The sequence below is a fragment of the Eptesicus fuscus genome, chromosome 13 (genome assembly GCF_027574615.1).
Source record: "Eptesicus fuscus isolate TK198812 chromosome 13, DD_ASM_mEF_20220401, whole genome shotgun sequence".
Classification (NCBI taxonomy): Eukaryota; Metazoa; Chordata; class Mammalia; order Chiroptera; family Vespertilionidae; genus Eptesicus; species Eptesicus fuscus.
Window position 1 is genome coordinate 49467694 of NC_072485.1, and position 25856 is coordinate 49493549.

General features: G+C 50.0%; 1 protein-coding gene across 1 annotated transcript in view; it reads left to right on the forward strand.

The window, feature by feature from the left end:
- The window catches only part of MICAL2 (microtubule associated monooxygenase, calponin and LIM domain containing 2), a 206111-nt gene that overhangs the window by 14819 nt on the left and 165436 nt on the right, over nucleotides 1-25856 (forward strand). Inside the window, exon 2 of the mRNA XM_054724629.1 lies at nucleotides 13284-13354. The gene's annotated coding sequence lies outside the window, so the exon portion shown is untranslated. The remainder of the gene's footprint in view (nucleotides 1-13283; nucleotides 13355-25856) is intronic.

Sequence of the window (25856 nt, forward strand, 5' to 3'; positions counted from 1 at the left end):
CAGGCCCCTCCCCCATCTCAGCTCCCGGTCTCATCTCAGCGTTGGATCTTTACTTGTCAGTCTAAGAATAGCTCTTTTTTTTTTTTTAAACCAATGTCACCCCAATAAATTTAACATTTTTTAAAAAACAGCTCTTTTTGACAAAGGCCACGATGCACCCAGAGTGGGAGCTGAGGCCCAATTTCCCAGGACCCTTTATGCCTCTAGAGCACTTGGCTCAAGACAACCCCCCTCCCCAAACCTTCCTCCCCCTGGGGCCTGTGGTGCAGCCTCAGCATCTGGGGCTTGCCTCCTCCGGTGGACACTCTGGGATGGGCCCTGCATCACTGTCTCGGCTTCCTTGGCTGTGCAGCCTTCTCCTGGGGATGAGACTGCTTTCTACCAAGGCTTTCCTGTGCAACTACATGGCTCCTGTTCTGTACCACCTACAGAGCAGTTACGTGAGCCAAGACTGGGGTAAGGGCTTTGTAAACATGAACTCATTTCATCCTTGGGCCAACCCCATGAGGTGGATTTGTCATTATTCCCACTTACCAATGAGGGAATTAAGGCTCAGAGGGTTTAATTGACTTGCTCAATATTTCATAGCTGGCAAGGGGGAAAGGGTGAATTAGAATCGAGTCAGTTTGCCCCTGAGTCCAACTTTCAATCATTATGGTCAGTTGCCCACTTCTGAACTTCCCTCTCCGTCGTCATCATCTCCTCCTCCTCCTCCTCCTCCTCCTCCTCCTCCTCCTCCTCCTCCTCCTCCTCCTCCCCCTCCTCCTCCCTCTCCATCCCATCCCCCTGCTCCTCACTCCTCCCTCCCCCTCCCAAGTGTATAACTAGAATTGCATTTCAGAGTCTGAATCATTTATTTTCTCAGTCTCAGGTCCCAGAGCCCTTCTATTCCCCCAGCCATCCGAGGCTGTTTTCTTAGAGCCTCAGGCACCCACTTCCCCTTCTTTGATCTCACAAACTTCAGAGGAAATGATTGCTTGTCCTCCACAGTTCCTGTGTCTCCTGGTCACTGCTCATCGGCCATAACCCATAGCCATGGGAATTAGGTTAGTTGTTCCGTTTCTAGGGACGCTTCCTCTGTCTTCTGGAAGATGAAATGCTCAGCGAGGCCAGTTGGAGCTTTCAGCTCCCCGGGCTTCCACCGCTGTCAGGGTGGGTGATGCCCCCCAGCACCCGCCCCCAACCACCAGAGCTCTTCTCTGATTGGCCTGGGATCTGGACCAGCAGCAGGCCAGTGGTGTCCATGGTGGCTGAACCTTTGCACCTCAGTTCTCTCTTCACTCACGTGTTCTCCAGAATTATTTCCCTGACTGTGTTTCATGGGCTTGCCACACAGACACACATCTTTTTTGTTATGTAGGCACTCCATCTCTCTCTCTATTCCAAGTCCAATTCTTTATTTTTTAGTTTTTAAAAATATTTTTTATTGATTTTAGAGAGAGAGGAAGGGAAAGGGAGGAAGAAACGTCTATGTGAGAGAGAAACATCAATCGGTTGCCTCCTGTATGCACCCTGACTGGGGACCGAACCCACACCCTGGGCTTATGCCCTGACCAGGCATCGAACCAGTGACCTTTTGGTGCATGGGATGACGCTCAGCCAGCTGAACCACACCGGCCAGGGCTCAAGTCCATTTTTTTTTAAGTTTTTTGTTGTTGTTAATCCTCACCTGAGGATATTTTTTCTATTGATTTTTAGAGAGTGGAAAGGAGGGAGAGTGGATGAGAGAGAGAGGAACTTTGAAGTGACAGAGACACATTGATTGGTTGCTTCCTGCATGCGCTCAATCAGGGCTGGGGATTGAACCTGCAACCAGGTATGTGCCCTTGACCAGGAATTGAACCCATGACCCTTTGGTGCCAGGTGATGCTCTAACTGCCCAGCTACAACAGGTAGGACCCAAGTCCATTTTTTTAGAGGATAAAAGTGGTTCACCGAGAAATGTGTATATGTAAAGAAAAGAATCCATATTATACTTGCATTTGTATACATAAACATCATCAGGGAAAGTTACAGCAACTAATACTAGTGGTTGCCTGTTTCAGAGTTGGGACTGACTAGGGAGACGGGGCCAAGATAGGGGAACAAATTTCCCATGTACTTCTGTGCTTTCTGATTTGTGAACCATGTGAATTCATTTTCCTATTCAAAATTTTTAAAAGCATAGATAATCTGGGAGTCCGGACTGTCAAACTGTGGAAGGAGTAGGACTCACCTGGCTGAGTCATCGCTCTGCCTCCTGCTGTCACATGGACCTCAGTTCTCAGACACGCGCAGGGCTAGGCGCAGCCTCCTTACCTTGCAGTGCGGACACAGGAGACCTTTCTCTGGTGGCTGCATGGCTGCACCCAGAGAGGGTCTGCGGTGAACAGGCCTCCTCCCTGGTTCACCCCTCTGAAGCTCAGAAGTAACTTGAGGTTTCTCAACCTTTGGTGGTAATCTCAACTTACTGAGCGCTGGTGCACCTAAAACTTACACCCTGGTTTTTTCCCCTCTGTTGAACTCTGGTATTTAAGGAAATTGAAACACTCAGAATGTCTGTGTTTGCCTGGAACTGTGTACTTTTCTTTTCCAGACCTGTGGGACTTGACAGATCATTTCTCTCCCAGTCATACTCACCTGCTCAGCACAGGGAGTGCCCTTAGAATGGGCCTGACACCCTTTGACAACACAAGCCCATGACTGGGTTTGCCGATAACCGAGGTCAGAGCAGGCCCTGAAGGAAAAATTCAGGGAATTGGGAGAAGCCAGTTCAGGTGCCTCTAATTGAGGAAGTGACCTGCTTAGGAAGGTGCCTTGTTTACCTTGGGCAGTTCATTGAGAAGCATAGATTGAGCACCTACTGTGTGTCCTAGGCCCCGTGCTATGGGAATGACAGTGTGGCTAAGGCTCAGTCTTTCCTCCCAAAGTGTTCACAGTATACTTGGGAAAACAAGACACACGTGCTTTAAAAAAGTAACAGGAGATTTTGGTAATAGTTCAGTTTATAGAAGGCAAGTCTCATGGTAGTTCATGACTAATTTCCATATGACTGGTGGAGACAGCATTGGGTGTGGGGGGTGTTTTCTAGGGGCTGAAGAGGGCCTGGAAGCTCCCTAGAGGAGGAGGAGGAGGAGGAGGAGGAGGAGGAGGAGGAGGAGAAGAAAGAGGAGGAGGAGAAGGAGAAGGAGAGGAAGGAGGGTACATTTGATCTGGATCTCAAAGGAAAGATGAAGGGCCGATGGATAAGTAGGAGGAAGAAGAGAGCATCCTAGTGGGCGTCAAGGTCAGGAGAAATGGGAAATGGCCTGGTTTGAAGGTGGGTGGAGGGAGCTGAGGTTGGGCAGATGAATTTAGGACTGATGCAGACAGATTTTAATACAACAGAGAGCCGGAGATTGTGTGTGTGTGTGTGTGTGTGTGTGTGTGTGTGTACATTCAGAACAGAGGTGGGAGGATAAGGGCCCAGGGTCTCATAGGGAACTCTTGTAAATCCTAGGGAGGATGGGCAAGAAGGGGTTTGGCCTCCAGACATTTTAATCTAGGCATCCCCAGCTTGTCCTCCAGAGATGTCCTCAGGAGCAGAGAGGGAGGCCAGAGGCATGCTAGCCCTTCCCCCATCATTGCACTGTTTGGACATTTTCTTCTTGGGCATTTTAAATGCCTATTCATTCATTCATTCTGCAGGTATTTGTGATTCTTACTGGGTGTCAGAACCTGTTCTGGGTGCTGTGGTTACAGCAGGGAAAAAGAAAAACCAGGGTAAAATCCCTTGTCACATGGAGGGGAGACAGTAAACGGGTGAGTGAAACGTACGAGGCCAGGCGGTAAGAGGTGGGTGAGGAGCACGGCTGCGGGGAGGAAGACAGGCTGTGCTGGGTGGGGTGGAGGGTAGCAGTTGGGGGGAGGGCTGTAATTTTCAATAGGCTGGTCAGGAACGGCCTCCCTGACTCACCCTGTTGCTGGGACTTGTGAGCCAGCAAGTCTGGGGCCGTAAGAAAGGGGGCCAGGCCAGGCAGTGCAGGGACCTCGAGTCCCCAGGGGATCCTCTTCAACCCACTGGGTCTCAGCTCTAGGCAGCAGGGAACCTTGGAGGGTTCTTGAGCAGAGGAGCACCATGTCCGGGAAGATGTCCCTAGTGACTTTGTGGAGGATAGAACACAGGGGATGAGGCTAAGGTCCCAGGAGGAGATGACCAGGGCTTTGAAAAGTCCACTGGTTTGGCACTTCCTGCCTGGGCATGGTGGGGCAAGGCGAGGGAGCAAAAGCCGTGGGGCAGGGTGAGGGTGAGAGCAGGTATCGGCAGAAAGGGAATGAAGGCAAGGCTTAGGCTGGAGGGTTCTTAGAATTTGGTGCGTGGGGTTGGTTAAACATAGTTGCCGTGACTTTTCTTTCATTAGTTTAGTGTAGTGTAGTGCGTAAGAATGTGGGGTCTGGGTTTGAATCCTGCCTAAGAGACCTTGTGCAAGTTACTTAACCTCTGTGCCTCAAGCTCTGCATCTGTAAAATGGGGATAAAATAATACTTACCTTACAGGCATGTGTTTGAGAGGATGAAATTGGTTGCTGAGTATAGAATCCTTAGAACAGTGCCTGGTATATAGTAAGTGCCTGTTAAATATTAGCTTATTTGACCGTCGGCTCTCTCTCCATATATATATGTGTGTGTGTGAATAAAATTAATGTGTTGGACATATCCTTCCTGTTATCTTGAAGCTAAGTCAAAGGAAGAGAATGATGCTTTTAAGGATGAAATGAGGTAATGGATTTAGCTTAGTGGCAGGTGAATACTAGTTAAAAGTACTACTATTACTACCAGAAAGTCTCATGAAAAAAATGATTGTCCAGTGGAAATGCTTTGTCAGGCCATCGGATTCCATCATTATTTATGGAGCCTGTGGTGTGCCAGGTGCTGCACTGGACATGTTATTTCCTTTCATCTTTGCCACAATTGCCCGAGATAAGCTGTTAACCACATCTCACAGATGAGGAAGCTGAGGCTCAGAGAGGCTAAGATTTGTCCGAGATCACAGGGCCCGTGAGTAGCAGAGTGGAGATTTGAGGGTTTTTTTTCCCCCTTTAACACTGAACTACCTTCTTTCATAAGAACAATTATTCCATGAATGTTCTGTTATGTAAATGTACATCCACGTTTAGGTTCTTCCGTCAGTGTCCCTTGGTATTTGGTGCCCACATGGAGCCTTGAGAGCTAGAGGCATGGCCAACCTTCCAGACGGACCAGGGACAGTGTCCAAGTGTGGCAGGGCCAGGAGTTAGCAGCCCACGGGAGGAAGAGGCCCTGGGTGAGTCAGTGCCTTCTCTCCGTGACTCATCCCGCAGGCCTTATCAGAGCCTTTCAGCCGGACAGAGTTGGTCAGAGACCTATCTTGGTTGACCCAGGCCCTGGAGGAGCAGAGCCTGATGGGTTCAAATCCCAGCTCTACCACTTCCCAGGTGTGTAAGGCCAACACACAGGAGTGAATTTCTTTGTGCCTCCGTTTTGTCATCTGTGAACCATTCATAGGGCTTCATGAGAATTAAATGAGATGAGCCATGTAAATACTTAGAACTGCCTAGCCCATAGCAAGCACTCAGAATTATTATGCTAACAGTCATTACAGCATAATATTATAAAAGCCTGCCCTGACCTGGGAGGCCAGAGTAAAATGTCCCATCCTCTCTGCATAATTCCTCGGGTAACACATGTGGCTTTGCCTTATTATGGAAATGTGGGTGGAGCTCTCCCCTTACCAGACCAAGTGTTTGAGACCAGGGAATAAATTGGTCTCAATCAGTGCTTTGAAGATCCTGGAGACATGTGCCTTGTCCTAGAACAGTGGTCAGCAAACTGCGGCTCGCGAGCCACATGCGACTCTTTGGCCCCTTGAGTGTGGCTCTTCCACAAAATACCACGGCCTGGGCGAGTCTATTTTGAAGAAGTGGCATTAGAAGAAGATTAAGTTTAAAAAATTTGGCTCTCAAAAGAAATTTCAGCCAAAACCGGTTTGGCTCAGTGGATAGAGCGTCGGCCTGTGGACTGAAAGGTCCCAGGTTCGATTCCGGTCAAGGGCATGTACCTTGGTTGCGGGCACATCCCCAGTAGGGGGTGTGCAAGAGGCAGCTGATCGATGATTCTCTCTCATCGATGTTTGTAACTCTCTATCCCTCTCTCTTCCTCTCTGTAAAAAATCAATAAAATATAGTAAAAAAAAAAAAGAAAAAAAAAAAAAAAAAAAAAAAAAAAAAGAAATTTCAATCGTTGTACTGTTTGGCTCTGTTGACTAATGAGTTTGCCGACCACTGTCCTAGAAGGTGTAGAAAGAAGTTTGAGGCATGGAATGAATTCCCGGTCCTCCTTTTCCCTTCAAGCCACATTTTCTGACCTGCGTTCCCCACCCCGTAGGATTATGGAAAATGCCTGATATTTCCAAGGGTGCTTTACAGTTTGCAAAGCATGTCCACATTCATATTTCGCTCTGTCTTCACAATCGTTTTGTGTGGGCATTGGTTATTAGCCCCATTTAATAGGTAAGGAGGCTGAGGCTCTGTAGAATTAAGTAATTTGCCCAGACTCCCAGGTGGAAGGTGGGGAAACAGGCACCCCCCATCGTCCATCCCAGGAAGCAGTGGTCTGGAGGCTCAGATTGACCACTGCCAAAGCCTTTCCATCATTTCCCCCTGTCCCCCTCCTGCAGAGGGTTGGGAGGAGCCCATGTCACCAACAGTTCTGCTTTTATCCTCCTCCCTCCTCCAGGTCCTGTTACTTCCAAAAAAGCATACAACAGTGGTCTTGAACTGAGCCAATGATCCTAGTTGCTTAAATCATCGCCACTCACATTTTCCCTTCTCTGTGGGCCTGAGGCCTAGCCTAGGACTCTGCACTCTGGGCTTGGTGGGGAGTTGAGGCAGGGTAGCGTCAGCATTTGGAGCAGAGCCTGAACACAGTGGTGCCCTGGGGAACCTGCAATCAGAGGTGGAGGAGGCTGACGTCCACGCCTTCACCCAGGGGGAGCCCAGAACCATGTCCAGGGTGCAAGGAGTTGCTGGGGTGTTGGGGTGGGGGGCGAAGCAGAGACTGTGGGGTGTGGTGGGGTGGGGTGGGGTGGTGGCGCACTTTCTCTCCAGGAGGCAAGCAGTCAGATGATCCTTCCAGCTAAGGTGGGACCAAACCACAGGCTCCAGGGCTTATCCAACTAGTTCCTTAAGCGGAAGAATCTTCTGTGTAGTTCAGCTCAACAAGAGGTCATTTAAAAATGTGTCCGGGCTGGTGTGAGGAATGTGACTTCAGGTGAGATAGGGACGTGGCCATGAGGCGTTCATGTCCTAAGGCCTCATTTTCACTTTTTTTTTTTTTCCCCTCTCCTGGAAACCTTGCATGCCAGGGTAATGGTGGTGATACTGTGTGCGTAGGGCAGCACGCAGATTCCTGGCGTCCTGGAGCTTGGGCTAGAATCTGTGGGCTGGGGGCTGGCAACACCCTGCTCATCGAGTTGGGTTCTAAGCCTGCTGTGCGGAGGGGGGGGATTATTGGGCCTTTCCATTCATGGGTCTCAATTCCCTCCGCGACTATTCTGTGACCAAAGGAGCAGACACAGTAGCGTGTCCGGGGTGTGGGTGAGAAAGATCCCACGAGGAATGGCCCCCACGGTAATGGCTCAGGGGGCCCATTCCTCACTCAAGCCAGTCTCCCTTCTTTCTCCCGCCAGCCTGGCCAGTCTCCGCTGCTGTTCTCTGCCCGCCTGCCTGCCTGCGTCATCCCTGCCTCCAGTTCTTTCTTTGTTTTTCCCAGCAGGCAGTGCTTTCCTTCTCTTTTGCCTTTATCCATCCTTACCCTGCAAGACCGAGATTCAGCCCTTCCTGCTTCAGAAAGGCTCCCTAAACTCTCTCAGCCCAAACTCCCCTCTTCTCCAGACGCCTCCTGGGTGGAGAGCCAGCCTCCCCCAGCTCCGCATTTACATGTCATGTAACATGTTTTGAGCACCTACCAGACAGCAGGCAGTGGAACAGAGACTAGAACTGTGGAGTCGACGGGCCTGGGGGTACTTTCTAGCTCTGATTCGTTTGAGCTGTGTGACTTTGGGGAGATGCTTTGATTTCTCTGACTCTCAGAGCCATCATTTGAACTGGAGGACCCCTGCCCCTCCTTCCCTCACAGGGAAGTTGTGAGGATCTGGTGAAATAATCCATGCAGTGCACTTAGCGCGCAGTTCCTAGCTCATATTAACACTAACACGCCAGCCGTGACTGTCCTTTGACATGTATTATCTATCGAATCCACACCCTGGCTGTATAAGGGAGACAGCGTCTCCTCCAAAGGGGAGCAGGGAGCCTCAGAGCCACGATTTGTCCAAGGTCTTTTCTCTACTGCCTCTGCTTCCCAAGTCCAGGCTCCTGCGCCCCAGGAATTCCTCACAGTCCCGGTCAGGATGCTTGGCAAATGCTTAGTGAATGATCTTTCCTGGCTGGTTTACGGAGAACCATGTTGGTGGGGCAGGAAATGGGATCCCTGAGCATTCCATCCCTTTCAGATTTCAGACCGATCAGCTTGCCCACGGATCCCTGCCGGTGCTGTGCACACCACGGCGACACCAGGCAGTGCTGGGCAGCGTGGCACCAGCTTCGCACCAGCCAGGGAGTGTGGTCCCAAATCCTTCCCCGAGGGGACGCCAGCCAGTTCCTTTTCATGTCTTTATGTATTGTTACGTAGCAGAGCATACAGTTATAAAAAGACAAGGAGAAGCAAGGGAAATACCTGTCTGGATAATCCCCCTCGCCCTGAACCCCGTTGCTGGGAGACAAAGAGAAAAGCCAGTGGCTGGCCTGCGGGCTCGGGACAGTGTTGGCCCTGCGTGTGTCCTGCGGGGTTGGGGGGTGAGGCCTCTTTGGAATGGCTTCCTGTGCGCCCCCGCCCCTCAGGTCCAGCCCACCCCCTGCCAAGGGTGGCTGCTCTTGACATTATTGTGGTCAGGATGATTTTCACGTCATTTCAGGTCACTGTTTCCAATTCTTCTCCAGCAAATGTTGGAAGCTGCCACTTTCTTCTCCGGCTTTCTCCTTTTGTACCAGCTGAGGTTTGCGTCTGCAGGGTCCTCACCCCATGGGTGGCTGAGTTTAGGCCTGTGCTGCCCTGGGTGCAGGCCCCCTGGGGACGAGCGGGAGAATGCGTGTACTCATTCTCCCTTTCACCCATGGCTAATGCTGCAGGAGCGGGGGAGGTTTGGTTCTTCGTTTTTGTTACCACCAGGGGTTTGTTTTTGTTTGTTTCTCTAAAGCCCTTTAAAGCACATCTGAAGGTAAAGCTCCTTTTCCTGGAGGGAATGGCAAGGGGCTGTTAGAAGACCTGGAGGTATGGGAATAGACCATCTCTGGGTGGTGGCCCACAGGTGGGGAGAAAATGGGACAAAGCAAAGATAACAGTTTAGCACAATGCAATGTGTCAGCCATTGTAGTTGTACTTGTTAAGTCAGAATCTTTTAGTAAAGCTGTGGAGAAATAAAAACAAATAAAAGTCCCCCCCCCCAAAAAAAAAAATCTCTTCATGGGATTCTGACAGGCATATCCAGTTAAAACCCATGGGTAAATGCCCTCTCGTTAGCATTGCACTGACGCTCTTGGAGCTTAAAATAGCCCATGTCCAGAGAAGGAAACATGCCCACAGATGCTCTGTGGGTATCCACCCGGCTGCCTGTCCCGTCAGGGCCTTAAAGGCAGTCTCTTTCCTAAAGGCTGTCTCCAGGTTGGGTGGGGGCAGAGAACAGGTGACCTTGGCATCCCCAAAACAGTACCCCCCACCCTGCTTAGTGGCCTGTGGCTGCAGACAGCTGCCAGCTGACCCCACACAGCCTTCCACCCTTCCCAAGAGGACTAGGCCTCCACTATGATTTTTCAGATTGGATATTTTCCCAGCTCGGAGCACGGGCACAGCCTTTGTACCCATGACTATGGCCGAGGAGGAAAGATACTCTGATGAACCTATCTTGAGTCCCATGACCACCTTTTTGTCTGGGGAGCAGAAAATGGGGTGAAATTTGTTATCAGAACAAAGGGAGAAGGATACTAGTACTACCAATAAGTAATAATACTAACTTTTATTGAGTGCTTATTTTGTGCCAGACATTCTATACCTATATAGCTCATTCATCTTCAAATCAACCCCATTTACATAGCAGGAAGATGAGGCACAGGGAGGTTAAGCAATTTTCCCAGGGCCACATAGCTCATAGGAGAGCTGGAATTGAACCCATGCAAAGGACTCCAGATGTGCTTTTAACCACCCACTCTGATGCAGACAGTAACAACAGCTGTCAGCTGCAGGCACTTACTCTGAGCTATACACTGGGCTATGTCCTTTACAGCATTTTCTCATTTCATCTTCAGAACAGCCCTACGGAGTAGGCACTAACATTATCCCTACTTTCAGATAAGAACTTGAGGCTCATGTAGATTATGTGGCTTGCCCAGGTGTCACCTGACTCATTCAATGTGACAGCTGGGATAGGAAGCCTGGTTTGCCTGATTCCAGGGCCTGAGCTCAGGACCACTTCAGTGGGTAGCCTTTACATCAGACACTTTCCTTGCTCTGTCAGAAGCTCCCCTGGTGACTTGGACGAAGAGCAGACCTGGCTCAGCATCTGCACCTTCGTCCTCTGTCTGGGAGCTTGGAGTGTGGAGACCTCCGCTCGGTGCATGTTGCTGAGGCTTTGTGGCTCCAAGCTGGGTGTGTTTCACACTAACTCATACCAGCGGGTCCTAAGTAAGTCTTCAGTGCATCTAAGCTCTGGATTTCTTCATTCCTCCATTCATCCAATATTGATGGAGTGCCCAGTGTGTAGGCGCCAGGCCCTGTTCCAGGTGCTTGGGCCCCTTAGTGAAGACCTGGCCTCTATGGAGGTAGGCTTGGAGAACAGCAGAGGGGAAGGTTCCCAAATTGTTCTTAGGCTCCTCAAGATCCATGAGGCCACTCAAGCTCACAGGAGACCTTTCCTGCACCACCCAAGTCGGGCCCACAGGGGCCTGGAGACCTCATGCTCCTTTGCTTGGAACTGGCATGATGGCAGGTGCAAGAGGAGACTTGTTTCTTCATTCTGATTAAAAACTTTGTGTCAGGGAGTGAGCATGGGCATGGAGCCAGGCCAGCTCAACTGTGAGTGCCAGGCTGCTGTGGGCAGTGCTGAGTGAGTACCTTGCCTCAGTTTCCCCCTCTGTGACATGACGTTACTACCTGACCCATTGGGTGGTTGGGACAATTGTCTGAGATAGCACATGATAACCACCCATGGATGAATCCCTCTCCTTCCTTTAAAGGACTGACTAATTTTTTCAGATGTCTCTAAAAGTCAGGGCCCATGGAGGGGTCAGCTAGAAGGCATCCTTGGTGAGGAAATCACCAATTAGGTCAAGCTCCTCATTTTACAGACAAGGAAGCTGAGGCTCCTGTAAGGCAGGAATGATGCTGGGCTCCAGGCCTTCTGATTTAGTGGAAATAAAGGCAGCTCAAAGCATGTTTGGCTGATGGTCAGAGAGAGGGTACGAGTTGGTACTTGGAGTGGCTAGATCACAGTGTGCCCAGGCCTGTGTGGGAATCTGACTGGTGGTCAGCCTTTGTAGGCTGGTCCGGAAGTGCCCACCTGCACCCGCCATGCAGACAACCCAAGCAGAACCTCAGAGAACCCCGCTTCCCTGCTTCTGGTCTCAGCAGCGTCCCTGGGTGGGCAGGGCCTTCTGTTCCTGAGATCTGGGGAGCATGGAGAGGTCCCCAGTTTCAAACCTGGGAAGACCAATGGTAGAATTCTCTGCCAGGATGTCCAGCTTCCCCACCCACTGTACCCAGAAGCTTCCCTAGAGAAGCAGATAAAGGGGAGACTCCAGCCTCTCTGACTTCTGGCTCCAGATGACTCCACAGAGCCTACAGCTCATGCTGATAGAATGTGGCCAAGGCGGGCCAGCCTGTTTGTCAGCTGCCACAGGCTGGATAATGATGATGATGATGATGACAGAGATGATGCCCAGGTGGCTGCTCTCAAAGCCTGCCAGCACGCAGCTGCACTAGCACACCTCTCACCTGGTGGCAGGATAGACCACGAGCACGCGGCCCCAGTGTGGCCATGCCAGGGCCTTCTGCTCTCCGAGGCCCTGTCCCTGTCTGTGAGGAGCCACCGAGACAAAGTAGGTCTAGTCCCTAACAGTGCTCGTCCCATGCTTGGCCGGTGCTCACTCAGTAGTAGCTTCTCGCCCGTGAATAGTCTGAGAATTCTGAACAGTGAGTCCCAACCCCTGGCTCTCAGTGCAGACCTGTGTGTATTAGAACACCTGTGTGTTTATGTGGGCACGTAGGCCCTGCTAAACACGTGTGTGTGCATCCAGGGAGGATGGGGATGGGATCTTGGAGATCTCAACATGCACACCTGCATTCGCTTCTGTCTACGAGAGGCTGCCGCTTGTGCACAATTTAGAATTGTAAAAGTAAATCTTCAGAAGTGCCTGCGACTCTGGGCCCCGATTTCCGGACAGGTGCAGAGGCATGTTCTGTGGAAGCAGTAGATGCAATCAAATCATTTGGGTGGTCATCGGAAGCCAAAATAATAATTTGGTTAGGAAGCCCAGCCATGATCAGGTGGCCCACTTTTATAACCTCCTAGTGCAGTGGTCGGCAAACTGCGGCTCACGAGCCACATGCGGCTCTTTGGCCCCTTGAGTGTGGCTCTTCCACAAAATACCACGGCCTGGGCAAGTTTATTTTGAAGAAGTGGCATTAGAAGAAGTTTAAGTTTAAAAAATTGGGCTCTCAAAAGAAATTTCAATCGTTGTACTGTTGATATTTGGCTCTGTTGACTAATGAGTTTGCCGACCACTGTCCTAGTGTATTTAGCATGTTGGACCTTTCCACCTTGTAACACATTTCACATCGGTAACTTGTTACGAGGTGTTTATATCAGCTTGATTCACTTTTGTCATTCCCAAGCTTAGAAATTCTGGCATTTTTTGTTTTTACGGAAGTGCCTAATAGAGCGTTTTTCCCCAGATGCGCCTCCCTTTCTCTGCAAGCCTTTGTGTAGAGATGTGATAAGCCCGTGGGGTGCCCAGACAGGGACAGACAATAGCATTTGTGCGAGCATCTCACAATTCCTTTCTTCACATGCAAGATTGGGAGCACAGAGAGGAGCGCTCTGTCCGTTTCCTCCTGTTGGGTAATGTGTTACTAAGGGCAAAGTGCACAAGCATGCGGGGGCCCTCTTGGCGGGGAGAAGATATGAGGCTGTAACGTGTGATAAACTAACGTTCACTGTTGGGCTCTTGTTTTTAAAGGGACATGGCAATCTGTGCGGGGCTCGTCCTGGAAGGGAGCGACTTGAGTCACTGTGATGCCTGAGGATCAGGTGAGTAAGCCACTGTGGTGGGTCTCCTTTACTGCACCACTGAGTAGCTCTTGGGGGGCTGCCTCAGGCTTTGGAATGTGTAGGGGCGCTTGCACTCTTTCTACAGGCCCCAGTGAATGCGAGCCAAATACACAGACCCAAGTGGATGTGAGCCCATTTGAAGAAACAATGGCTAGTGAAAGCTCTGTCTTTGCCTACAACCTGTATACAGCCCTCCCACGTGGTCAGAGGAGGGAGGGAGGCAGGATAGAGACTGAGATGTGTGTGAGGACCTGACGGACCTGTCTAACTCAGTGGTCTTTGGGTGGGTGGGATCTCTGCCCCCTCTTTCCCCAAGGAGGCCCAGCAGCCCGGCTGTCCTGACTCCAGCCCCAGCTCTGACGATGCTTCAGTCTCTTTCTGGCCCCGATCGGTGCCAAGGCAAAAATATGGCTGGGCAGCTTCTGTCGGGAGTGCCTTCAGAGCACCGCACACCATTTGTCCAAGATTTGAAAATGTGATTGCAACATCTTCCTCTGCTTGGGTCTCATTCTGAGAACAAACCCGTTTACATCTCTGTATTTTCTGCAGGTCCATGGAGGCTTAGGGTCTAGGAGGCTAAGGTATAGGCAGAAATCAGTAACGACATGTTTTTCACAGTCACCCTCCTGCACTGTTATTGTAAGAGCCTTCCCACTGTTCTCTCAGGCTCCTTCCTTGAAGACTTGTCTGACCAACATTCTGCTCTTGGCCTTCAAGGCCTCCTCCAGTCAGACCTCAGCCTCATAGTCCAGCCTTGTTTTCTGCCTCTCCTCTTTGCCTTGGCTCCAGTCCATCTACTCCTGGAATAGATCCCTGCTTCTGGGACTCACTGTTCCCTCTGAGAAGCTTCCCTCACTCCCCAGGGCAAAATCGGCGCCTCTTCCTCCTCTACACTCCCATAGTCCTTTGTTCAGACCTCAGGCACATCATTGGCTGAGGTAAGGTTTGTCCACTTGTCCGTCTCACCCACCAGCTGTGAGAGCCTTGAGGGCAAGCACCTGTCCTGCAGCCTCCCTGTCTGAGCTGGGCAGCCCCATCCCGGTGGTACAGTACCGGGCACGAGGCCGGGGGTCCACAGCTGTTAGTTGTCTCAAGGGATTCAAAGCCTGAGGTTTCTTCAGGGCTTATGGCTAACAAAGCTCTACCTTGCCCCCTGGGAAGGGTAGTCACATCATTCTCATTTATTTTATAGACATGGAGTCTGAGGTGTGCGTAGTCAGCTAACTTGCCCCAGGCTGTAGCCTAATATGGACCAGGACCCAATCTCCTGTAGTCCAGACTAGGGCAGTTTCTGTAATACCAAATTTTATAATTAGAGAGCACCCAAGAGATAATGTAGAGCAAACCCCTCATTACTGGATGGGGAAACTGAGGCCTGGCCTGAAGATACTTTCTCAAGATTACATAACCAATCGGGTCCACATGGCAACTTGGAAGGCAGGCTCTGGACTTCTAGCCCAGCCTTCTCTCCACTTCTCCCTACACTGCCTCTACCTCCCTCTGTATACAGCCACCAGAGACCGTCTGGGGACTATCGTTCTTCATTGGCAGGAGGGTGAAGAACTTAAGGAGTGCCCTGAGTTGGAGGGAATGTAGAGGAAGGAGAGGAGCTGAGGGGAATCCTCGGGGCCCCACTCAAGAGGCTAGCCTGGTGGGCGCTGAGGGTCCATGGGGGTGAGGAGTTCATGGTGAGAATCCTGATCAGCAGAATGAGAGGGGTTGACTGGATCAAAGGGAAAGCTGCTCTAATAATTCTGATTCTTAGTGTCTGAGCAAAGAGGTCCTGTTCAGGAGCCTGAGCATCCCTCCTGTCTCCTGGAGAAACACAGAACGTTGAGTACGTCCACAGAGGAGGGTGAGGCAATAAACAGTGAATCCCGTCATGGTCTGACATGTGGATGGGGAGGGAAGAACGTAAGTTTCTGGCTGGCTTATCCCTATTGTGCCTACGTGAATTTTGTTGTTGTTGTTGTTTCTGATTGCCTGCACTTCCGGTTTGTCTTCTGTCCCCCATCCCCCTTTTGAATCTTGGGGCTCTCCTGGTCATTTGCTCAGTCCAGACTTGCTACTGGACCAGGTAGGTGCTGGCTACCCTTTCCATTGTTATTCTGCCCCTTCTTGGGCATACAGACTGAGTCCAGGCTGGCTGTAGGTTCTATCTCCACAGGCAGGTTGAAACATACAATTTGCCCAAATTACAGAGAATGTGATGTTTCGCTAATAGGTACCTTGGATTATTTTCCTAAACATGACCAGGTTGTAAACATCTAAACTTCTAGGGCAGGGAAAGTGTGTGGTGTTATATCATTATTGTGTATACCTTAGGTTTACATTTATAAAGATCATTTCATCTCGTAATAAGGCAGGTAGATTTACTCCCATTTCACAGATGAGAAATTGGACTTAGGCTGTAACCTGCCCAGAATAAGGGCTGAGATGGGACACAGTCCAGGCCTCCTGTTTATGAACTCAGTGCTCTTTCTACTCTACTATGCTCCAACCACAGCTAAGTTCCTGGAGGGGGTAGGATATAGAGGAGCTCAGTAAATATTTGTTGAATGAGTGAACTTTGGCTTTTCTCTTTTTCTTTTCTTTTCTTTCTTTCTTTCTTTTCTTTTTTTTTTTTTTTTTGCCACACTTAACCATAAATAGATCCTCTTTGGCAGCAAGGGAACACTACTCTGTGAAGTATTTGAATTTCTTGCCACGATAAGGAACTGGTGAGTTCTCTTCTCACCCAGCCTTACCTCCCGGAACTGGGTCATGCACACTAAATAATTAATGCCTTGAATCTTTTACTCAGAGCTTTCTGCTCCTGATGCTGAGATGATCCATCCAACAGGGATCTTTGAAAGGCAGATCCTATTGCTTGTTGTTGTAAACCTTCAGATGACCCATCTAACTGCCCACAATGGATACTCTTGGCCTACTCAGGTCAGACATCCAGTGGGTTCATTTGATCCCCTCCTGCCTGTCTTCCCCACCAGCCTCCTCCTGCTGGAGGAAGAGGATCCTGTGGGTTACCTCAGATATTTAGGGTTTTGTAGGGATAGGAAGACCTACCTCTCCCTTCTCACTGACCTCTGAACTCCCCAAGATTTTGTGGCGAGGACTAGAGAAAGAACAAGTGGGCCATGCCAGGTTGGGAAGGAAATTATCAGTTGGGCCTGCTCCTTTCCTAAGTGAGGCTTGGGTCATGTTGCGCAGAATCTGCAGGGGATCCAACCTAAATAGATTCTTGAGGTCAACTGAGTGGAGTGGAAAAAAAGAGTCGGCTGAGACCCGAGACCCACATTCTAGTGTTCGTTGTTCACAGCTTAGCAGCATGACCTTGGGCCAGTCACTGAATTTTACTTGCCCTCAGATTTCTTATTAAGGAAATAAGGGGGGCCTTGAGGGTTGTGGCATTTTAAAGGAGCCTCTTAGACTTCTGTGGTTGTCTGAGCTCACTCTGTCTGTCTTCTCCGTCCCGTCTCCTCCTCCCGGTCTCCTCCTCCTCCTGTGGCCAGAGCTTGCTTCTGTAAGCACTTTTCTCCTGGTCTTTGTAGCTTTGCCACTTCTGCCCCACCCCTCAGATAAGCCAGCGTGCAGATAAGAACTGCCTTGGCTGCCCTGGTCTCCGCCCAGCGGCTTGGGGGAAGGTCTAACGTTTGGCTAGATTTGGATAGAGTGCTGGGGACCTATGGTGTAAGGATTGGAATAGGAGGCGAGTGGGGAAAATCCTTGGGTGGGAAGAAGCCAGCCAGGTGATTAGGGGTTGTTGGTATTGATGTGTGAATGTCCAAACCTGTAGACAATTATCATAAAAATTTATTTGAGCCAAACGGAGGATACGCCTGGAAGCAAGATCTCAACAGATTGAGATAAATGCTTCCAGGAAATGACAGATTGCAGCTCCTTTTATGCATTTGGAATCATGGAGGGAACATAAGCAATATCACAGGAAGGTGGGAGAAAGCCAGGCGGGGTGGGGGAGGGGTGGGATTACAGGAGGGTTAAGAGAGATGATGTGCTCTCTTGCGGGTGGTTATGCTTTACAAGGAGGGGTATGAGAAGGAGCATTTCAAAGGTGTTGATTTGGATGCACAGAAACAGTGGACGAGGCTTGCTGAAGGCAAGGATAAGCCTTTTACTAAAGAAGTTCTATGCCTGGGGTGTGACTACTCCCCTGACCTGCCCTATTAGGAATTTATAATCAGGTCACCCCTGTGAGGTTACTTTCTCTAGAACCCCCCCCCCCCTTTTTTTTTGGTCCACATTGGTATATCTATCCAAGCTCTTGATGCCCCAAGGTCCCTGGACTCTGAGTCACTTGACCAGAGGGTACTAGTTAAGTTCTTAAGAATATGGTCCCAAGTTTATCCTCTTCTTCCCCGGCCAGGCTTTGTGCTCAGGGACGACCAGACACTGGAGCAATGAAGGCCACAGTGTTGGTAGAGGCTGCTCAGTGAGAGCTAGAAGCTATCTCACAGCTAACACAGAAAGGGAAGGAGTTGGGGAAGGTAGATCCGTCTCCTAGATGTGTGATGAATACTGGAAAGAACTCATCTAATCTCACTCTCCTATTTTATGGGTGAGGAAACTGGGGCCCTTAACCAAACCATAAAGCAGGCTAGTGGTGGCAATCCATCTCCTGATTCCCAACCAGGGGAGTTCTAAACATCCCATGAAGTGGCGACAAGTTGCCTCCTCACGTGGGTTCAGCCACCACACTTTCCACTCCTCTCTTTGACCCTGAGCTTGATTGACTTAGGTGTGAGCAGGGCCCCAACTGCTCCCACCTCGTTGTTTACTGAGGCCTAATAAAAGCTGGGTGCAGCATCACAGAGAGGTCAGGCTTCTCCTGGGCAGGCTGTTTGGCTTGTACTTAGTGACTTAACACTGTTGAGTCAGCAGTATTCTGTTTTATGGCATGTCTTGGGGTGAAAGATTAATTCAAGACAGAAATGAAGGCTGTGATGGCCCAGCCTCGGCAGTAGTGGCCTCTTGTGGGTTTGCCATTAAGATAAAAATCTCCTTTGTTGCTAAGCAGGCCTCGTGCTGGGACTCTCGTGCTGAGGGCATGCCGTGTGTGCTGCCGGCACTGTCCCTTGCTCTGAGAGAGGGCTCCTCAGGTTAGAGGCCGGCCATCCCTTCGCTGTGTTGATGGCCAGTGAACCAGAAAGAAGTCATTCACTTCTTCCAATAGGACTCCATTTGGCTCAGCATTTCCTACTGAGCTCAAGGGAAGGTATCTTGAGCTCTTTCCAAAAGGGCAAGCACTAGATTTACATATTTTCCTTGTTTGTTCCTCACAGGAACCCTCTGAGAGTTGGGCATGGCTAGTTATTAAAAAGAAGAGAAAAACTGAGGCAGATACAGGTTAAATAACTTGTCCGTGTCCCACCAGACACAGGGTGACTGACTCGAAAGCCTGTTCTCATTGCACAGGGAAGGGAGGGCTGGGGCTAAGTGGGCCAGGCATTGATTGAGTCAGGAAGCAATGGACTTTCAGGTGCCAGCCCCTAGGCTTGGTTGTGGGGCTGCAAAGGTGAAAAAGATCTAGTCCCCATAGAGAGACACACCATTTCACACACACTGAGAAGAGTGTGTTACAAGGGAACACGGCACCGAGCGGGTGCTGTGGGACTTGGGCATTGAAGGATGAATAGGAGGTTGCTAAGCTGAGAAAGAGACAGAGGGTCTTCCAAGCGGAAGGTATGGTGTAAGAAGAGGCTGGATTCGGTATTTGGAAGTCAGGAGGAGTTAGGTGTATGCTTTCCTCTCAACAAGGGTAGAGGAGTGGAACGTTCAGTTGAAAGATAAGCTGGGGTCGGAGGAGGAGGTTGGGAACCTGACAGAGTCCTTCTAAAATGCTGATTATGTGGCAGAACTTGAAAGAAACATCAGTTGAGACCAGCACAGATTCTCCAGGTAGAATTCTCCAGGCACCTAACACCCCTTTCCTGGGAGAAATGTAGGTGGGGCTCATTTTCAGACGGTTTGTGCTCCTTTTGCATGTCTCCTGTACCAGTGGGAGTGTTTATTGATGAGGCTACGGCATCGGAGTGGGACAGACCATGCTGCCAGTTCATAGTTAAAATGTCTCAGATTCCTCTTGCCAAATAAGCTGATAGCAGACACCCTTGTGAGTTCATGCGCAGACTGTCTCTCCAGGGAGGGGCTTGCGTTCCAGACAGGGTCACGCTATAATTCTGTGGGAGCTGGGCGTGTGGGGTGAGAAGGCTACTTAAAAATAAAGACCAATGAAAAGATATAACTGTTTTTAAGGATAATATTTGCAAGGCAAAAGTATCCGGGAAGTGAATTATGTGCCATAAGGGTGAGCCAGAATCTTTAAAAAGATCAACTCTTTACAGTGGGAGGAGTAATAATGGTGAAGAGAGGAGCTCTCCAGAAACTCTTGTTTCTCTCTCTCTCTCTCTTTTTCTTTTTAAATATATTTTATTGAATTTAAAAATTTTTTTTAGAGGAAGGAAAGAGAGAAACATCAATGATGAGAGAGAAACGTCATCAATCGGCTGCCTCCTGCACGCCCCCCACAGGGGATCGAGCTCACAACCTGGGCATGTGCCCTGACCGGGAATCGAACCAGTGGCCTCTTGGTTCCTGGCTTGATGCTCAACCACTGAACTACACCAGCTGGGCTCTCTCTCTCTCTCTTCTCTCTCTCTCTCTCTCTCTCTCTCTCTCTCTCTCTCTTCTTGAATGAACTCCTTGCTGAGGTCTGTCCCAGGCAATTAATTTTGGAAACTGCACTCTGAGTCGGGCCTGTCCTTCACGGAAAGGAGGGGACAAACAGCGGGACAGTGACTTAGAGTCAGAGGCTTCTAGGTCTTGCATCACAGTCCATTTCTTCCAGCCCCCGGGGTTCCTTCCTTTTTGAGGAAAGAGAAAATCCTTCCTGGGACAGCTGCTGCTTGCTGTAGTGAATGCATTTTTTTTTTCCGAATGAAAGCCCAAGCTCCAAGAGGAGAGAGAGGCAGCATCTTCTTCGCCAACACAATGTTTTACAGAGGGACGGAGAGTGGAGCCTGCCTCCCTAACCTTACAGAGAATCACCAGCTTGCTCACACCTTGGGCGGCCATCTTCCCCATGGCTACTTTTTCTGGAGGGTTGGGTCAGTGAGGGGGGTTTTGACTCCCTGAATGGGGCAACGGCCAAGGCAGTGGCCGGGCGTGCAGTGCTTGTCCAAGCATCTCTAAGCTCATAGAGCATGCATGGCCTTTGAGTGTGGCCTGAAGAGCGGTCATGCTTCTCCTCAGACCTCTGCTGCCTCCCACACAGGTCCACCGGCCCTCAGTGCCAGCCTCGCAGCCACTACCCACAGGCTAATGTCCAGGACGGCCCAGCCCCAGGCTCGTACGCCTAGTCCTGGAATGTGAAGTGCAACCTGTCAAGCCAACAATCTCCCCAGGACTGAGTTCAGCAGAGGGGAATATTTTGGGGACTGGTTCTCCGGTGTCTTATCAGCGAGGCCTTTCTGTATTTACTGTCTGGAATCTTAATTGGCTTTATAGAGCTTTTGGGAAAACAGTTCCAGGAGACCTTAGTTCCTCTGGGCAATAAGGAAGTGGCGCAAATGGCCGTCTCTCTCTTCTGCTCAGCCCTCTGCACTGCCTCCGGATAGCAACATACTTGACTCGGGCAGAGATTCCCTAGGGAGGGTCCTGGTGAAGTGAAGACAACTTTCTCAGACCCACCTCAGCTGGCGGTCTCTGGCCTGCTCATTCCCGAGTCGGAGCTGAGAACCGTTGAGCTGTGTTCATTGAGCACATTGCCTGGCACATGGAGATCAGAATCTGGGGGAAGAATAAGTGAGCAAATAAATAGCCAGCAAGGCCATCCTCCTGTTTCCTAGCAGAAGCAAAACGAAGTGAACAGGTGCCACGCTGAGCAGCCATGCGTGCTTTCCAGGATCCACATGCACCCCAGGAAAGACCCCGGGGCCTTTGGTGCAGAGGGAGTTGCAGATCTCCCATCTCCTAGGTGGGGGCCCGAAGGGAGGGCCAGGCGATCTTTGATGCACATCCAGAAAGTCTCCTCCTCAAGACTGAGTCCTGTTTTGGGAGCTTAAAAGAAACACACACACACACACACACACACACACACACACACACCACCAACAACAATAACATCAGCAAACCGCTGGGAATGTGGCCCCAGTGAAAGCAGGGTAGAGTCCATTCTGCCGGCTACCCTGGCTTGCCCTGCTCACCCCCTCTTGGCTGAATGTCCCACCCTTGGCCATGCCTCTAGGGAACCTCCTGATGGGTGTTCGTGCTTTGCCGTGCTGCTTCTCTGCAGAATAGGAGATTTTACTCTGAAATCAGAGGTCCTGGCTTCCTAAGTTTGCTGACACTTGGATAGGTTTTGAACATGAGGCTTTTCTCACTCAAGCAGGACTCACCTGCCCATGCAGGTGCACATACCCGCTCATAAAGGCTGAATGCAGTTTACAGGCCCTTGTGTAGAGGCTGGGGTGAGGGGCGTGGCCGGCTGGACTGCTGGCTGGGTGGGTGGACGGCTTAATGGGAGGAATGGATAAGCATCTCCCCTTCTGCCAGTGGCAACCCCCACGCAGAGGCCCGTGGACTGGGGAGATTCAGGGGTATTATTTCCATTGCTAATAACATTAATGACGCTATAAACAGCAAAGCCTGTATAATTTCATATCAGGAAATTAATCCTGAAATTAAAGGTCTATAATTCAAAGGAGACATTTGGAAATCTCCTAAGTGAACTCTAGAGGTGGTGCAATATAAGCTGTTCCATTCCTCCTGAAACAGATTTTTACCAGTAAACAGTGATTCATTCAACCAACCGATACTAACTACCTCCTAGGAGCACACACTACACCAGCACTGAACTTATAAAGGTAAAAATCAGTAGACAACTTGTTAATGGGTGAATCGGCCAAAACAGGGATGTAGTACAAGAAGTTGAATTATTTGTATCTTAAATTGAGCGCCAACTGCTCACCCAGAACTGAGCTGAGTAGATAAGATACCGGACTTTTCTTTAAGTTTATACATCAGTTGTCCAGACAAGACTGATACACAAAAAATGAGCTGGGTTCAAGGCTAAATGAAGTGCCAAATAGTCTGACCTACGTCCTGTATGACCCCTCTGTTATAACTCTGCCTCCCTACCAGATGGCAATTTCTCAGAAGCTGCGGAGACAGGGTTTGTTCACCTGGTACCTACCTGTTATGCCTTGCAGCATCCTGGGTCCAATATAGGTCCTCAGTAAAAGCAATGAATGGAATTGAATGTGGTTAGTAATTTCCAAACCTGGCTGGTCCACAGAATTCCCTGGGGAGTTAAAACAAAAACTAAAACATTTCCCTCTTGGTCCTCAGGCTGCAGAAATTCGGTTTGGGAGTGGGCCCATGAAGTTGTCTTTTTGGACACTTCCTGGTGCATCTGCTGTAGAGCCAGATTTGGTGACCCCTGTCATAGATTCCAGGAGTTAGATGAATGTATGGAGAGAAAAGGTCAGGAGGGATGGGGAAGCTTTGTGCCCGAGAACTCCAGCTCATTCCTTAAGATCCAGCTCAGGTGCCACTTCTTCTATGAGCTGCTCTCCAGGCTGTAAGTCACCCCATCTCCCATCTCTGTGCACACACGTCTTGGTACCCTTCTGTAGTTCTTACCAAAAATTGTTAGTTTGAATTTGATTTCTTGAAAAGACTGTGATGCTCATATGGGAGCCAGCACATAGTAGGTCTTGAATTTACTAGGGGGCCTGATTTTGCTTGAGAGGATGAGTATGTGAAGCACTGAATGGCAGCCCCAAGGGATCCCGAATACCTTGGAGAACTGGACCTATCAAGAAAACAGGGGCTGCATGGGAGGCACTGATGAGCCCAATAAGGGAGTCCAGACTTCCGCTGTGGGATGGAGGGAGCCCTGAGGCTTTGTGAGCAGGGTGGAGGTGGTGCCCGAGACATGGGAAATGGAGAATAGTCAGGAGGCTCCTGCAGCAATTCTTTTCCTTTTTAAATATATTTATGTTTTTAATCCTCACCTGAGGATATGCTTTTCATTATTTCAGAGAGAGAGAGAGAGAGAGAGACAGAGACAGAGACAGAGAGAGAGAGAGAGAGAGAGAGAGAGAGAGAGAGAGAGAGAGAGACAGACATTGACATGAGAGAGAAACATCGAACCTGCAACTTTTTGGTGCACAGGATGATGCTCCAACCAACAGCACCACCAGCCAGGGCTCCTGTGGCAATTCTGATGCTGGTTAGAGACAAAGGGCAGTCACAGTTCAAGCCACCACATAGCCTGAATTTCATGCTGGTCTTTGTTAGATCTTACCCACAAGCACAGTCATGAGCATCCACCATTGCCAGAGAGGCACAGGTGCCAGGCCCTGGGACATGCAACCTCTAGCATCAGAAAGCTCACTGTCTGGTAAGGCAGGCAGATCCACAAAGTCAGTCAATGCAATACTATGTATGAAACCATCATTAGTAGCTCCATAGAGTACAGTGTGGGAAAAGAGGGTGAGGGGAGGCCAATGTGGGGCTTCAAAGAACAGCGCAGCCAAGAATACTGCCTAGCCAGGCATCATTGCACTTCATCCTCACATAACCCAGGGTCAGAACTATTATTATTCCCATTTTATGGATGAGGAAACTGAGGTTCAAAGAGGTTAGGTAACTCGTCCAGGCTCACACACCTACTAAGTGGTGGGTCAGGTTTGCAGCCAGTCTGCCTGACTCCAGAGGCCACATCAGGACCCTTGACATTCCGAGCCTTTGATGTTTCAGCTCTAAAGTCAACTAGGATTTCACCAAGTGAACAGAGTCTGGTTGGGCATTCTAGACAGAGGGCACAGGGAGGGAGGCTTGAAGGAGTTGGGTTTATCAGGGAACTGCGGCTGGCTCGGTAAGTCTAGAGTAGGAGGCATCGGCGCAGTGGGGAGAGGGCAGAGGGCAGGCGGGAGAGCAGGGAAGGGGGGCGGATCATGGTGTGTCTTGTTTGCTTTACTGAGATGTTTGGACTCCACCCTGAAGATTGTCAGGGAGCTGTTGAAGGCTTTGAAACAGGAATGGAACCTGACCAAGTGTGCATTTTTGATATGAAGAGCTCTCTGGCAGCCGCTCAAGGAGTAGGCTGGTGGATTGGAGGGAGGAGACCTGGAAGCAGAAAAGGCATATATGAGATTTTGAGAGTTCCAGGCGAGAGCAAGAAGGAAGGACGGGACAGGAGGTAGGGGATGGGGCTCCTGAGGAGGCAGCACCGGTGACGGGCTGGCTCTGTGAGATGAGGGGAAGGTGCCAGAGAAAGTGCTCCATGGGTTTGGCTCAAGAATCAGGATGCAGATGGTGCTGTTCACTGAGGTGGGGGTGTGGGAGAGGAACAGGTCGGGGAGAAGGTAAATGGGCTGTGTGTGAGGTCTACAGGAGAGTCAAGGAAATATGTCACTGGCAGTTGACATAAGGGCCTGGAATGCAGCAGGGAAATGTATGTCAAGGGATAGCTTGGGGGGTCATCAGGACATAGATGCTGGTTGAATTATAGGAGTGTTTAGATCCTTGAGAGCGAGAGGAGGGTGAAGGTCAGAACCTTGGGACACAGCACACGTTCAGGGGCAGGTAGAGAGAGACAAGTTTGCAAAAGCTGACAATAGGCAGAGACCAGAGCGAGATAAGGTCCTATAAGTGATGACTGGATTTAGCAACAGAGAGGGTTGGTGGTGACCTTGGGCACGATGCCTGGGGTGGGCTGTGTGTGTGAGTGGAAACGAGGCTGTGGTGGATTGAAGGGTCAGTGGAGGTGAGAAAATGGACGTTAGCCGACTTGACTCCTCTGTTGGGAACCCAAGCTGTGAAGAGAAGGCGGCAGAGCGCAGTTTTGTTTTCTCCGGGCAAAGTGAAGATGACTCTGTGGTTGAATTTGTGCACATTTTCAAGAATGACTTCACCTTGGTAAATTCACAAATCAGAAAGAAACTACACCTGTATCAGGCAATGAATCTCCCCCCCCCCCCGCCTCTTTTTATTTAATCCTCACCAGAGGATATGTTTGTTGATTTTAGAGCGAGAGGAAAGGAGAGAGAGAGAGAGAGAGAGAGAGAAGCATCAATGGATTACCTCTGGTACGCACCTGCCCAGGAATCAAACCTTCAACCTTTTAGTGTACTGCGTCACCCGGCCAGGACCCCCATTTCTTAAATTTGAAAAATGTGGTCACTTGGCACAATTCTTCAAAATGGGGGTGCTTTTGGAAGACAGAGTCCATGTGCACAGCTGGGCTGTGAGTTCCCAGGTCCACTGCTCTGCATCCTTCCCAGCTCCTGGGTGTGGTGCTGTGTGCAGAGCGAGCAGGTGGCGGTGTTGAGAAATCCTTTTCCAGTTCACTTTGCCATGACTTCTGTACCTCCTCCCCAGCATCCCTCTCTATCCTCCTGACTAATTACTAGGGTTCGAGTCCCTGAGGCCTAATTTCAGCACGTTGGGAGCTGTGGCG